The sequence below is a fragment of the Delphinus delphis genome, chromosome 18 (assembly GCF_949987515.2).
Source record: "Delphinus delphis chromosome 18, mDelDel1.2, whole genome shotgun sequence".
In the NCBI taxonomy this organism is placed as follows: domain Eukaryota; kingdom Metazoa; phylum Chordata; class Mammalia; order Artiodactyla; family Delphinidae; genus Delphinus; species Delphinus delphis.
Genome location: NC_082700.1, coordinates 9,170,921 through 9,186,097, shown reverse-complemented (window position 1 = coordinate 9,186,097; position 15,177 = coordinate 9,170,921).

Sequence of the window (15,177 nt, the reverse complement as noted above, 5' to 3'; positions counted from 1 at the left end):
TTACTATCCAGTATTACACATGTTCTGGTGCAGGTATATTCTGAGGGATGTGAGCCTGTGAGAAGAACACGTCTAATAACTTTTCCTAGGGCTGCCATAACAAAGTACCACAAACAGGGTGACTTAAATCAACAGAATATTTTTTTTAATTTTTATTTGAGTATAGTTGATTTACAATGTTGTGTTAGTTTCTGCCATACAGCAAAGTGAATCAGTTATACATATACATATATCCATTCTTTTCTGGATTCTTTTCCTATATAGGTCAATACAGAGTATTGAGAAGAGTTCACTGTGCTATACAGCAGGTCCTTATTAGTTATCTATTTTATATATAGTAGTGTGTATATGTCAACCCCAATCTCCCAATTTATCCCCCTTAACCCCCCCCTCACTTTCCCCCAAATCAACAGACTTTTAATGCCTCATAGTTCTGGAAGCTAGAAGTCCAAAATCAAGGTGTCAACAGGGCCATCCTCACCCTAAAGGCTCTAGGGAAGAAACTTGTCTTTACCCCTAGCTTACACCACTCACAAAAATAAACTCGAAACAGATCAAAGACTTAACATAAGGCCCGAAACTATAAAACTCCTAGAAGAAAATGTAGGAAAAAGCTCCTTGACATTGATCTCAGCAGCAATTTCCTGGATATAACACCAAAAGCACAAGCAACAAAAGCAAAAATAAATGAGGCTACATCAAACTAAAAAGCTTCTGCATAGCAGAAAAAAATAATCAAAAATAAATAAATAAAAAGGCAACCTACAGAACAGGAGAACGTATTTGCAAATCATATAGATGATAATATGATCAGGGGTTAATAGCCAAAATATATAAAGAACTCATACAACTCGGTAGCAAAAAACAAACAATCCAATTAAAAAAGAAGACATATAAATGGCAAACAGGTACATGAAAAGGTGTTCAACATCACTAATCATCAGGGAAATGAAAATCAAAAGCATGATGAGATATCACCTCAAACCTGTTAGAACAGCTATCATCAAAAAGACAAGAGATTAAAAGTGTTGATGACGTGGAGGAAAGGAACCCTTGTGAGCTGTTGGTGGGAATGTAAATTGGTACATCTACTATGGGAAACAGTATGGAGGTTCCTCAACATATTAAAAATAGAACTACCATATGACCCAGTAATTTAGCAAATTATCCAAAGGAAATGAAAACAGGATCTCAAAAAGATATCTACACCTCCATGTTCATTGCAGCATTATTTACAATGGCCAAGATATGGAAACAACCATCAATGGATGAACAGATAAAGAAAATGTGAGATAAACACACACACACACACAATGAATGTTATTCAGACATGAGAAAGAAGGAAACTCTGTGTTTGTGACAACTTGGATGAATCTTGAGGGCATTATGCTAAGTGAAATAAGTCAGAGAAAGACAAATACTGTATGATTTCACTTAAACTTGGAATCCTAAAAAGCCAGTAGAGTAGTGGCAATCAGGGGCTTCAGGGTGGGGGAAATGGGAAGATATTGGTCAAAGGGTACAAACTTCCAGTTGTAAGATTAACAATTTCTGGGGATCTAATGTACAGGATATAATAATGCTGTATTTCATCCTCTAAGGTGCTAAGAGAGTAGATCTTAAATGTCCTCACCACAAAATAGAAATGGTAATTATGTGATGGGATGGAGGTGTTAGCTAATGCTGTGGTGGTAATCATTTTGCAATATATAAATGTATCAAATCAACACACTGTAGACCTTAAACATACACAATTTGTATGTCAATTATAGCTCAATGAAGCTGGAAAATAAAAATAAAATAAAATAAAGCAAAGGCAACAAAGCCTTTTGTTGCTCCATGCCCTTTGGTGCCAGAGGTGCTCTCCTACGGGGGGCTTAGGCTCAAGAGAGAGCAGCCTGGCACATGCCCAGGGGCAGCCGGCTCTGCTCCTGAGCAGCTCCTTTAAAGAGCCAGCGGTGGAGAAGAAGGGCAAACACTCAGGCTCCTGATGCTGGGACCCTACCAGTCATCCTATCATCAGAAGGAATAGGAGAAAGGCAAAAATCGTGTGTGTCCTTCCTATTGAAAGAAGCAAACAAAAACTCAGTGGGCCCACCCAATACCCTCTGTAAATAATTCCTTACAGACATCCTAGCTTCCACCTAAACCAGCCCCCCGCAGAGCCCTGCCCCGTGGGATCTCCTGCAGGCCCCCCTCCCAGGCCTGGTCCGCAGCATCCCCACCTCCGCTCGGTGTGCGGTAGCGGTTCACTACAGAGATCAAATGGAGCCCCCTGTCTCATCCCTCTCAGGCAGCGTCACCTGTATTTTTTTTAAGGCTATTTATAGATTAATTAATAATAAAACTTCCATCATTTTGTAATTCTCAGCGATGGCTTGTACCTAATTTCCATAATAAATTGTTTCACTGGAGCTTTGGAAAAAGAGCCACGTGAAGAATAGGTTATTTATTTATGAGAACAGTAGAAACTGTTCCTTCCTGCGGCTCCTAAAGGAGTCCTGATTGCTTGGCCAAGAGAAAGGTGTATTTAAATGACACAGGTGGGGAGCGCTGGGGCACACTTGACATTTTGTCCGCGATGGTGAGCCGGCTGCCTTCTCAGGCAGGCGCGTTGGGAGAATGATGCCGCCGCAGAAACCCAACCCAAGGACAGGAAAACGAAAGAGAATCCCATTTAGAATTAGAAGGTCACCGACATCAACAAATAACTCTCAGCTGCCTCCCACTCTTTTCAAAAACTAATCTAGTTTCCTTAAGCTTTGATGAAAACGTTGTCTTCCCAGAGGCCCTGCATGACTGATGGGTAAGCCTCATCCTCTCTACCAGCAGTGGAATAAAATCGGCTCTCCCCAGACAAAGGAGGGGCTGGCAGTTTGGACAGGCTCTGGCTTGTATGGCCTCCCCTTGGAGGCGCTGAGGGTGGCTGGCCCTCCTGGGAGCTGTTCCACGAGCCGGCACAGAGCCTTGCATCTGGAAAGTGCTCAGAGTAGTTGTGGCATTGACCTCATTAAGTTCCCGTGTCTTCCTCTAAGCTCACCAAAGACCATCCAATTCAAAGGCAAGCCTCAGGACTTCAAGCCTCACTACTCACAGTGTGGTCCTTGAACCTGCTACTTGCCTTGGGAGTTTGTCAGACATGCAGAATCTTAGGCCCTTCCCAGAGCTTGAGAGTCAGAATCTGTGTTCTAAAAGGAGGCCAGGTGATCTGCATGTGCTCAATGTGTGAGAAGCACTAGTACTTTAGAAAGCCTGCCCTTGACCTCTGAGTCACAGGTCAATAGCTTTCACATTCCTTTACTGACTCAGAAGGTATCTATGAAGCACTACATCCATTTGCAAGAGCTGCCACAACAAAACACCAAGACTGGGGGGCTTAAACAACAGAAATTTATTTCCTCACAGTCCTGGAGGCTGGAAGTCCAAGATCACATGTCAGCAGGTTTGGTTTCTCCTTGGCTGGTTACAGATGGCTGTCTTCTTGCTGTGAGCTTACATGGTCTTTCCTCTGTGCACGTGAGCCCCTGGTGTCTCTCTGTGTGTCCTAATTTCCTCCTCTCATAAGGACACTAGTCATATTGGATTAGGGCCCACCCTAACGGCCTCATTAAAGGCCCTATCTCCAAATACAGTTGCATTCTGAAGTACTGGAGGGTTAAAGATTCAACGTATGAATGCTTGTTCAACTTTTAACAAGCATTACCATGTCTAGGCACTGTGCTAAGCCTGGGGTTACAACCATGAAGGAGACAGACTTGGTCCTTGTCCTCAAGCAGCTTATAATTCCTCACTGGTCACATCTCCACTCTCATTTTGGCTACTCTGACCGTAGGGTCCAACTGGCCTCTGGTCCACTGTTAGGTCCCACAGGTCTGAGAGGCCTACACTGTCAGCACTGACCACTCGCCCATCCCACCAGGAAGAACTGCTGGTTCCCTCACTCCTCAGCTGGAGAGAGTGGGTAAGCCCTGTATGGACACCAGCCAAGAGGAAGACCCCCCAACCCCCCAAAACCAAAAATTATCTATAGATGCTAAAATGTGTGGGCAAAGTGTGTGGAGAAACAGGATATTTACAGAATCTAATTCCTTTTTAGGTAATCCATCTTTGTTCTCTAGTTTCTTTGAATATTCTTCTTGTCTTTGGAATCCTGAATCTTCAATATGATTTGCCTCAAAGTGTAATTATTCTTGTTTTATTTTTCTTCAGGCATCATTGTGCTTCTTGAAACTGAGGACTCATGTTTTATCAATAATAACTTTCAAAGTTATTAGCTCTTCTAATATTGCTTATCCTTTTATTCCATTTCCCCTGTGAGAACCCTTGGTTGACATAGTTTATATATTCTCATTCTATCATCCATGCTTCTTAACATCACTTACATATTTTTCGATCTCTTTGTCTCTCACTGTGCTGCATTCTTGGAAATCTCTTCAGATCTGTCTTCCTGTTGACTATTTCTCTATTCAACTATGTCTACTCTGCTGTTTAAACCATTCACTAATTTTTTTCCAATAATATTTTTCTAAAAGTTCTATGCCCCTTTCAAATCTGACAATTATTTCCTCATGTCATCTTGCTCTATAGCTTTAAATCCTTCTTTTACATATTTAATCACTTAAATATATTTATTTTATATTATCTTTCATATATTGCCATTCAATTATCCAAAGTTCTTAGGGGTCTAACTTGACTTTTGTTGTCTCCACTGTACAAATCTTTTATGTCCCAGGTTGGGAATACATCTCCCTTTCAGAACATTTTTGCATTCTTTCCTGCATTGTCCTGGCTCTTTGTATCCCCAATCTGGAGACAGTTTTTATTTAAAAAAAAAAAAAATGTGGTTTGGCTATTGCCAAACCGTATGGATAGTATAAACTCACTACCCAAAACTCAGATCAAGCACAGCACAGTGGTTATGAATTTGGGCGAGGAGAGGGAGGAGAGATCTCTTTTTTCCCACCCAAAGACAGTCAAGCTTCCTGTTCTCTTCTGTGCCAGTGCACAGATTTTCCTAGTCCACCCTCTCACTAGGGTATAGCCATTTGAGCATGTGGGTTGAAGGAAGAGTTTAGTTCAGTTCCAGCTCTGTCTTTTTCATCAGCTCATGACCTCATGTCCTATCGCCATGTGGGCATTAAAATCCAAGGTCCTGAGCTTCAGAGACTGACAACCTTCTTTGTGCTCTCTCCTAACCCAGGAGCTTACCATTCTGATTTTTAGTTTCCTCTGTTTCTAGAACTATGGGATTTCCTCTTTCTCTCAAAGCTAACGAGTCATTCAAAAAGATCTTCGCTATTCTTTTAATTTTAAAAAAATTTTGACTGTGTTGGGTCTTCATTGCTGTGCGTGGGCTTTCTCTAGTTGCGGCGTGCGGGGGCTACTCTTCATTGTGGCGCGCGGGCTTCTCTTGTGGAGCACAGGCTCTAGGCACGTGGGCTTCAGTAGTTGTGGCACATGGGCTCAGTAGTTGTGGCTCGCGGGATCTAGAGCACAGGCTCAGTAGTTGTGGTGCACGGGCTTCGTTGCTCCGTGGCATGTGGGATCTTCCCGGACCAGGGCTCGAACCCATGTCCCCTGCACTGGCAGGCAGATTCTTAACCACTGTGTCACCGGGGAAGTCCAGATCCTTGCTATTCTTTGTCCAGAATTTCTGGGTATTTGAAGAAGGATTTGAGATTATCCAGTTCTACATATTTCCAGAACCGGCACGGTCAGTGAAACAGGCGTGTTCACTCCCTGCCTGGTCTTCCTCTAGTTCCATTCAGTTCCTAACTATAACAATCTGGCTTTTGCTCCCATTTCTCTAAAGCACTCCATTCTAATAACACAAAAAATGCACACACCAAAGTGATCGCTCAACCTCAAATGCCCCTATACCCTTCTTGTTTACTTAACTCTTAGTTATCCAGTAACCTGGAGGGCACATTTCATCTTCTCTAAGAAGACTTTCCTTTGAACCACTGTAATCCCACAGATGCTGGTGCTTATTTCTCTCTCTCTCACTACATTACAATGAAAGTATATTATAGTGTCTCTCTCCGCATTTAAGATCCTTGAAGTCTGGGACCATGATTTACTCGTTGTACCCCCAGAACCTAGTATCTGACACATAGAAAGTGTTTAATATATTAGTTAACTGAATAAATGAACACAGACCAGTTCCATAATTATTGCCTTTAAAAGGTTTTTTAGCAGTCCCCCCAGCCCTGGAAAACTTCCAGTTTCCTACAAAACATTATGCAAGACAATCACCGGAGGAAGAAGAGGGAAGTATGTAAAGCTCAGAACACTATACCCCAGGGATAGATGGCACATTGTGCTCTCTCGCCTCACAGGGGCAGCCTGAGACCTGAAAGATGTGAAATCCAATTAACTGAATGTTCATGTCTCTCCAATGACTTGCCATAAAATGTAGTACAAAGCTTCAGCCTGTCATTCAAGGTCATCCAAGATCTAACACCTAGGTGGCTTTTCCAGTGTTTTCTGCTTCATAAACCTCCACTTATTTCCCCCAAATCCTTATGCATCTCATATTATCACCCCTTGACCCAAACCCCTTAGTCATGCTATGTAGAAGAGCTCAAAAAGAGACAATTTTGTTGCAAGCACAGTTTATCTTTTTCACTACTGGCTTACTTTATGCCTTTTAGATATATATCAAAGGAAATAGAATACATTTAATTGTGTTACTCTTGGCTGTAATAAAACCCTCTGCTCCTTTTGCTACCCTACCATAAATTTCATATTAGAGTCTGTGAGCGACCCTCCCACACTGCACTCCTACAGCTCAGTTCCAAAGGAGAAAGAGCAGGGAGGGAAAAGAGGCTGATGTTTCAGGTCTACTGTGGCTCCAAATTGCAGAGTCATCTCTGTCTCTCTCTACCACCCCTAAGGACAAGGGCATTGATTGGTGAGCTCCCTGATTTGCAGCACCCTGGAAGAACTCTGTTCTTAAGATGTCACTTTTGCCAGTGAAATCTGCTTCCTGTTGAAAAGGATTTAGATGACCGGATTACTCCAGAATAGTATGTAATTATTTTTGTGGTCAACTGAGACAACATCGCATAGGAAATTAGAACAGATGTTGCCCAAAAAGGAATTCAGTTTGGCAGATGGAGAAACATGGTGGGGAGAGAACTTCCTCTGACTCCCTGGCTAAGAAACTGCACAAAGCTGGTCTGCACAAAGCTTAGACTGAGAGAATGTCCCAGCAGGAAGGAGCATTCATGCTCCACTGGCCCCACCTTCTCCTGGAACAGATGAGGAGACTGAGGCCACAGAGAAGGTAGGGTCAGAAACCTCATCTACTTCTTTCATTCTAGGATTTATTTTTCTGGAAAATGCAGGAAGAACTGATAGCCCAAAGAATTGTTTCCTTTGGATTTTCCTATATGAAGAGTCATAATGAAGCATTTTCAAATATTTTTAGGTTAGTGAGAAGCCAGTGAACTCCATGAGTGATTGACATCCCAGAGTAGCTTCTGTCCTCAAGTGTGGCTTCTGCTCACTACACAGCTATGTGAATGTGGAGTGCTGAGTACTGAGCTCCAAGCACTGAGCTCTAGGCACCAAGCACTGAGCTCTGAGTTCTGAGCACTGAGCTCCTAGCACTGAGGACTGAGAACCAAGCACCAAGCACTGAGCTCTGAGCACTGAGTTCTGAGCATTGAGAACCAAGCACCAAACTGAGCTCTGAGCACTGAGGACTGAGCAAGCCCTCCTAAGCTCTCAAGCTCATTAGCCTTCCTGCGAAAGGAAAGCAATCATTCAGTGGATCCTGCCAGCTCTAATGGAACATGCCCCAATGCTGGGAAAGCATATGGATTTCCTCTATATTCAAAAAATACTCTGAATATCTTTTCTACTCTCTGTCACCAAATGGCAACAGTATACTGAATTTATTTCAGGCCCCTGGCGCATTCCAAAAAGAGTTCTGTTTCTCAAGGTCTCCCCCACTTTGCCCTCTCAGAGGAGAGAGCAGGCATGGGTGACAGCCTTCTGCAAGAACTTGCCTTCCCTCTCCTCCTGCGTCTCTTTCTCCTCCTACTGCTTCTCCTCCTCCATGAGGTCTTCCCTTCTGGTCCGGATACCACTACTACTTCCTTCCTCTGGTTTCCCAAAGCACTTTCTAAAACCTCTATCATAACACAGCAGTTGTGTGTTCAAGAATTGGTGTCTTTGTCCACTCCCCAACGAGACTCTGAAGTCCAGGCGGGAGGGACTGAGTCACTGACTGTTATATCCCACAGAGCCCAGCACATCACCGGATGCCTTCAAGATACTTAATAATAAAAAAGGCGTAGGTGACCACATGAGTCATCGTCTTTCTCCTCCCCCTCCTCTTTCTCCTCATCCCCACACCTTCCTCCTGAGACTCTGAGAGCAGGAGTTTAAGGACTGTAAAGAGCACAGCACTCCTGCAGGTGACCTGAGCCTGCATTTCAAGTACTCATTTCCTTTCCAACCTTGGCTGTGACCCTGACCCACTGGAGGTTTTTTAAATGATTTGCACAGATAGTTAACGATACTGTATTGCATACTTGAAATCTGCTAAGAGAGTAAATCTTAATTGTCCTCACAAAAAAAAAGGTAAATATGTGAGGCGATGGATGTGTTAATTAACACTTGATTATGGCGAACATTAGAGTGTATATGTATATCAATACATCACATTGCACACCTTAAATGTATACAAGTTTTATTGTCAATTTTTCCTCAAATAAAACTGGGGAAAAAAGAGAAATTATTTGTACAGTTGATGAGAAAAATAATCATCCTCATGCTCTATTCTGTTCTGAATGTTTCTGGACTTACAGATAGAGGTTTGGACCCTTCATAAAGCTCTCTGAAATTCAAATCTAGGGCCTCTGGAAGGTTCTTAGAAAGCAAACTCTGGGGTGAGCAGTCTCTCACAGCAGAGGGGAGCAACTGTTTTGCATAAGGGCCAATTTACGGAAAACAAACATACTTAAGGGCTGCATTTTTCTCCCTTGGTGGGAAGTGCATAGTTGTACAACTTAGATTTATCTCCTTTATTAATTAGAAGAATGTCTAGGAAGTAAATGCCACTGTTTTTCTGCCACAGCCACCTACAAATGGTAATAACTGGGCTGATTTTAGGAATGACGCCATAGACTAAGCTTTCTAACTTTCCTGCCAGACCCTGGCTGTAGGCTGCTCAGCCCTGCTGCAGACAGGCTTCTAAATCCCAGCAAGCTACAGTCTGCATGGAAAATGGTTCTTCCTCATGCTGTCTGTTCCACCTGTTACTTACTCTTTACATACCAGTAGTTAGGGACTCCAGAATTCTGCTAAGAGCAAAATCCTACAGTCATTTGGCAGGTGTTAAAGAGCACAATGAATCAGAAACCTTTTGTTAGAGGCGATGTTCAAAGAGAGGCTGGTACACCCATTTCACCTGACGTTCTAATCCTTTATCACCAAATTATCCCAGAGCTCAAGGCCCCAGGGTTCACATCCTGCCAGGGCTATGCCTCCTTTATAAGTATGCTCCACTGAGAGGGGGGGGGAGGGGGGAGGGGGAGGGGGAGAAGGAAAGGAAGAGGGGAAAGGGGGAGGGAGAAGGGAGAGGGGAGATGGAAAGGGGGAGGAGGGAAGAGGCCACATTTGTGGTGCTTACCTTGACTGTTAGTTCTGGTGATAAGGCATAAACATTCCAAACAACCAACTCAATGTTCATCTCTACCTCATGTGCACACACACTCACAAGCCTAGTGTCTTAACTGGAATACAGTTACAACAAGGGAACTTTCAAAAGGTCTCTGCTCTTATTTGCATTTCTGGAGCTTTTCTTTCTACATAGGTATTGTTGAGAAGCAAATCATTTGTCAGGTGAGCCCTTTAAGTTAGGCAATTGTTACCTGATGCACACATTACACAAGGAAAGACCCGGTGCTGCTGTCCGAGCTCTGGAACTGAGAAAGGCTTGGTGCTGAAGAGGCGATGCAGAGGGAAAAGAAGGAAGGAGGTTGTACCCATTCGAGATGGACAGCCTCTGATCAAAGCCTCATCCGGCTGTTGAGTTGGGACTGTGGGATGCTGAGTGCTTCTCACTTAGTGACCGGTGTTCCTCTCTGAGTACTACTGGGCAGCGTTAAGTACTGGGTTCATCCTGTACTGCTGCCCTCACCTAATGGTCACTCATTGCCTGATAGGATGTGCACCGAATACAACCATACAATCTGACATTCTCCTCTCTCCCTGCTGTTTCCCTTAGATCAGGGTTGTCGGAAGGCTTCTGCTTCTGTTTCTGCTCCTGCCTCTGGCTCTGCCCCCAAAGACTTCCTGTGAGCAGCAGGAAACCTAGAACACAGCAGAACCGAACTGGCCCCTCCCCAGGGATCAAAGCTAACTGGTGTCTCCTACTCCCCAGAGAAACCTGCCTGTCAGGTCCTGGAAGTGAGTTTAAAGACCAAAGGAGACTCGCTCTGTGAGGGCTTTGCCCTTGGTTCTTAGCCCTCCTGTCCTGTGCTTGTGGTAAGGACTCAGTAAATATTTCAGCTCAAGGTGCTAATACAGGAGCAGACCCCTTGCTCCATATGTGGTCAGAACCAGAAGATTCTTAAAAGAGAAAATAAATCAGGTGGTTCCTATAGCTCACCCTTGATTAGCCACAAATGTGATGGATTATTTCATGAGTCAGACTCAGGCAAGGGTGAGAGCACTTGAGTTTGGATCTGAAGTGTCCTCATAACCAAGGGGAGATGGACATTGTCTGCCCACTCTGAAGTGTCCCTTGAACTGTGAGCTGTCACTGAATCAGTCACAGGTGATTTGAGTTACACTTAGCAAAAGACTGCAAGAAAATCGTGAGTCAAGAGTTCAGCAAAGGAATTACAAAAAGACTAAGGCTGTCAGTCAAATCATATCCTGAGATTCAAGGTGATAAAGGGAAAGGGGAGGAATCTGCAGATGTGTTGTTGACAAGCACAGTTACGTGAGCAGGAATATCCCCTCTGCACCAGAAGGTCTAATGGAACCATGGGGACCATGAAGGAGGTCCCCCACCTTCACCCCAGGGGGTAGCTACTCTCATGAAGGTGGGAACTGTCTGCCCCGTGTATTTGCATCTCCACCTGCAACCGGCCCAGTGCCCACACGCAGTGCCCTCCATCCACAGCACTGAATTGAGACCCACACTGAGTGGCTCCAAGGGACATGCAACCTTGGACTTCAGTCCAAGCAACCGATACCTTTTTACTTTAATCCACTGTGTCCTTAGCATTGTGCTTTGGTGCCCTAAAGAAAGAATAATTATGAGATTTGAGCCCAGCTTCTAGTTTCATTGAGAAGACAAGGTTAGTCAGTGAGATGTCAGAGAATGATATTCGGCAATGTTTAATTAATTGCTAAATTGTGTGGCACAGAGTTGACTGGCAAGGGAATCAGGAGAGGGAGGTGAGAACTGAGAAACTGCTGGCTCTCACCGTAGAGCTTTCACCTGTGCGGTTCCCTCCGCCTGGCCCACTCTTCCATCTCTTCACCTAGTTAACTCCTATTCCTCCTCAGAGGTAGCCTTTTTTTTTTGTTTTTTTTGGCCGACCAGGGATCGAACCCATGCCCCCTGCAGTGGAAGCACAGAGTCTTAACCACTGGACTGCCAGGGAAGTCCCAGGGGTAGCCTTAAATGTCCATCTACTCAAAGGACCTTCTCTGATCCTCCACAGAGTTTTTGGCATGATTTTTGGTACTGACTTACTTCATGTTTTGTTTACTGTCTCTCTCCTCCTGCTGGACGGTAAACTCCCTGAAAGTAGGATATGTCTGTTTTGTTCATGGCTGAAATTTAGACCCTGAGCACAGGGTAGTAGACACTCAAATGAGACCTGTTTCTTTTTTGTTGTTGTTAATTTCTTTTTTTTATTAATTTTTATCGGAGTATAGTTGCTTTACAATGTTGTGTTAGTAATGAGATCTGTTTCTGAGTGAAGGCAACTGTCCTTGACCTGGGCTCTGAAGAAACTGTAGTAGGATTTGAACAGCAGAGGCAAGAAAAGGCAGGATCCCCCAGAGGAGATTTCCACATGGGCAGAGACCTCAGTGTTGGCATAAACGCGACACATGTGAGTGCTGAGACCCGCCTGGCAGAGTAGAAGGGAGAATGGGGACCAGATCTGGAAGGACCGAAGAGATGGGCCAACATGTGACTATTGATGGAGAAGAAGAAATAGAGAGCCACTGAAGGTGTTTAATAAAAAGAATCTCCTAGGGAAAGTGATACTGAAAGATTAATTTTGCATCTTGCTTGAAGGAGAAAGTATCTGGAAGTAGAGAAGCCAGGTGTTGGGGGCCTGGCCTGAGACAGGGAAGAAGGCTTGCACTTTGTAAAGGCCTCTGCTTCAGGCACTCTGCTCAGGCAGGAAGTAGGCTGCATCACCAAGGAAAATGAGCAGAACTTGAGACTTGGAAATAACAGATGAAGGGGCAGGAAGAATGAAGAAGGGCTCCCAAGTCTAGAGGCTGAGCAAATAGGGACGGAGCAAACGATAACTAAGCAGGAGGAGCTGGACGGAACTGGGGAGAAGGTAAAGAGTTCAGTGTTGACACACTGGCGACAAAGGTCACGGGGTATGTATCAGTTATCTATTGCTATGTAACAAATTACATCAAAACTCAGTGGGTTCAACAACATGCATTCATTATCTCGCAATTTCTGTGGCTCAGGAATGGGGCACAGCTGAGTTCTTCTCCTGGGCGGGGCGGGGGGGCGGTTCTTTCACAAAGCTGTGCTGGAGGAGTCGGCTGACTCGGGTGTTAATCTGAAGGCTCAGGGTCGGGGGGCACTCCCAAGCTCACTTGTGTGGCCGCATCAGGATTCAGTTCCTCTGGGCTGTTGTGTTGAAGCCCCAGGTCCTTGCTGGCTGTTGGCCAGAGGCCACTCTCCATCCCTCGCCACGTGGGCCTCTCCAACACGGCATCTTCACCAAAGTGTATAAGCCAAGAAGGCAAGAGGGAGAGTCTGCTAATAAGGTGGAGGTCACACTGTTTTGTAACCTAGTCACGGAAGTGACGCCCCTCAACACTGCTATATTATATCTGTTAGAAGCAAGTTACTCAAGGCGAGTACAATCATAAAAGGTTGTGAGTACCAGGAGGCATGGATCTTAGAGGAATGTGGAATTGAAGTCTGGAAGCAAGGGAGGCATCATCTAAATGTAGAGGAGGGTTAGGATGATCAAAGGAAAGAGTATTTCATATATATGTGTGTTTGTGTGTGTAGTGTGTAGTGTGTGTGTGTGTGTATATATATATATATATATACACATATAGTATATATATGTGGTGTGTGTGTATATATATATATAGACATATATATAGTATATATATATATATATATATTGCCTGGAGGATCATTCACATATAGAGATGAGAACAGAGGGACTTCCCTGGTGGTCCGGTGGTTAAGACTCTGCGCTTCCACTGCAGGGAGTGCGAGTTCAATCCCTCGTCGGGGAACTAAGATTCCACGGTGGCAAAAAAAAAGTGAATAAAATTCTACAAATACTAAAAGAAAAAAATAAAACAAAAGCATTTTTAAAAAGATGAGAACAGGAATGAAGATAAAGACCACCCATTTTGTAGAAGGTGGAGATGCTAGCAACAGGGAAGACCAGATCAACAGGCTTATTAGAAGGATGAACTAAGGTATCTACCATGATTATTTTTGTAATCTGGTCAGTTAATAAACAGTGACTGCTTTCAAATTTAAAATAAATAAATTAAATAAAATTTTAAAAAAAGATGAGAACAGGGAGGTAGAGAAACCTACAAAATGGAAGAAAGGAAAATTGAGAGGATAATTTCACTAAATCCAAGATTATCACTTTCTTCAAAACCTAGGAGGAAAGTCATCTCCTCCAGGAAGCCCTCTTAGACTGATTTGGTTCTATCTGATCCTCCACTAGATACTGACTCATCACAGAGTCTCTAAGAAGCTTACAAGTTAGGGAGTTAAGACAAATTCATAAAGAAGTTTTTATAAGATAAAAAGCAATAGTAGTGGGAAAGTGGTACACACAAGAGAAGAGAGTCACAGAATAGCATAGTGGGAGAACCTGCTTCTGCTGGGGAAATAAACTTGTGTATGTATCAGGCCAGTCTGTGGTTTTTGTTTTTGTTTTTTTAATTCTTATTAATGTGCACCTTAGGGCCTGGGTCGCAGGACATTTTGTGTGCCTCTGGGTTGCCTTTCCAGCTGGGTCATGTAGCTTAATGAAGGGAGAGCCCACATTTTCGAGACCTTTTCTGCACTCCTTGGGGCCCAGACAATGTCCTGCATTGGTCAGTTCTCTGGAACTGCCTGCTGAAGACAAAATTTCCTCTCGTGCCGTCTAACTAGCAGAAACACAGGACACAGCAGACTGCCTGAGAATAACTGAAGCATTTGAAATACACGTTCAGCATTTTCGAGTCATTGGGTTCTTAGCAGACAAAGGCCTTTATTGGAAGAAATGATTTATTTCCCCTAGCAGGCCAAGTGATGCTTTTGGTTAATCATTTCTTTACTTGGCTTTTAGATTGCATTTCACAAAATCACCTCAGGGACAAATCTCTCCAAATGAAACTGTTAATAAGACTAGATAAAACCGTGGCAGGTTTTCAAACCACCACCCCTGAAGGTCAACCACATCACAAGCCCAAGCTCTAACTCCATTTGTAAATCTCCTCCAACAGTTCTAGGGGGTACACACTACCCACCTGTTCTTCCTGCCTTTCTCTGGCTGGGCCCCCAGGTGCTACTTTGAAGAGAACAGTTTCTGGAAATAAACATAAGAAGGAAAAAACCTGGACAAAAGGAAAATAGGCATCCAGGGTCAAATTTCCTCTGAGAAAGGGGTTCCTGCTGACCCAGGGCAGAATTGAGGCAAGCGTCACTCAAGGTTCCACGGCAGAGGAAGGAGGGAGTGAGCAATTTGCTCTCAGCCCCAGGCAAGGCTGAGCAGACGGCAGTGTGACTGTCCCCAGCGAAGGCAGCCTCTGAGCTGACCACTCTAATGATCTGCTCCCTCCTGGTGGCCTGCAGGGATGCTAATAAGAACTGGCAAGTTGCCAGCATCCCCTTTATCAATTCATTGATAATTCCTCTGGGCTGCCAGTGCATTGATTTGACTCCAAATAGATCACAAAAATCAGCACTGAGATTTCTTTACCCTT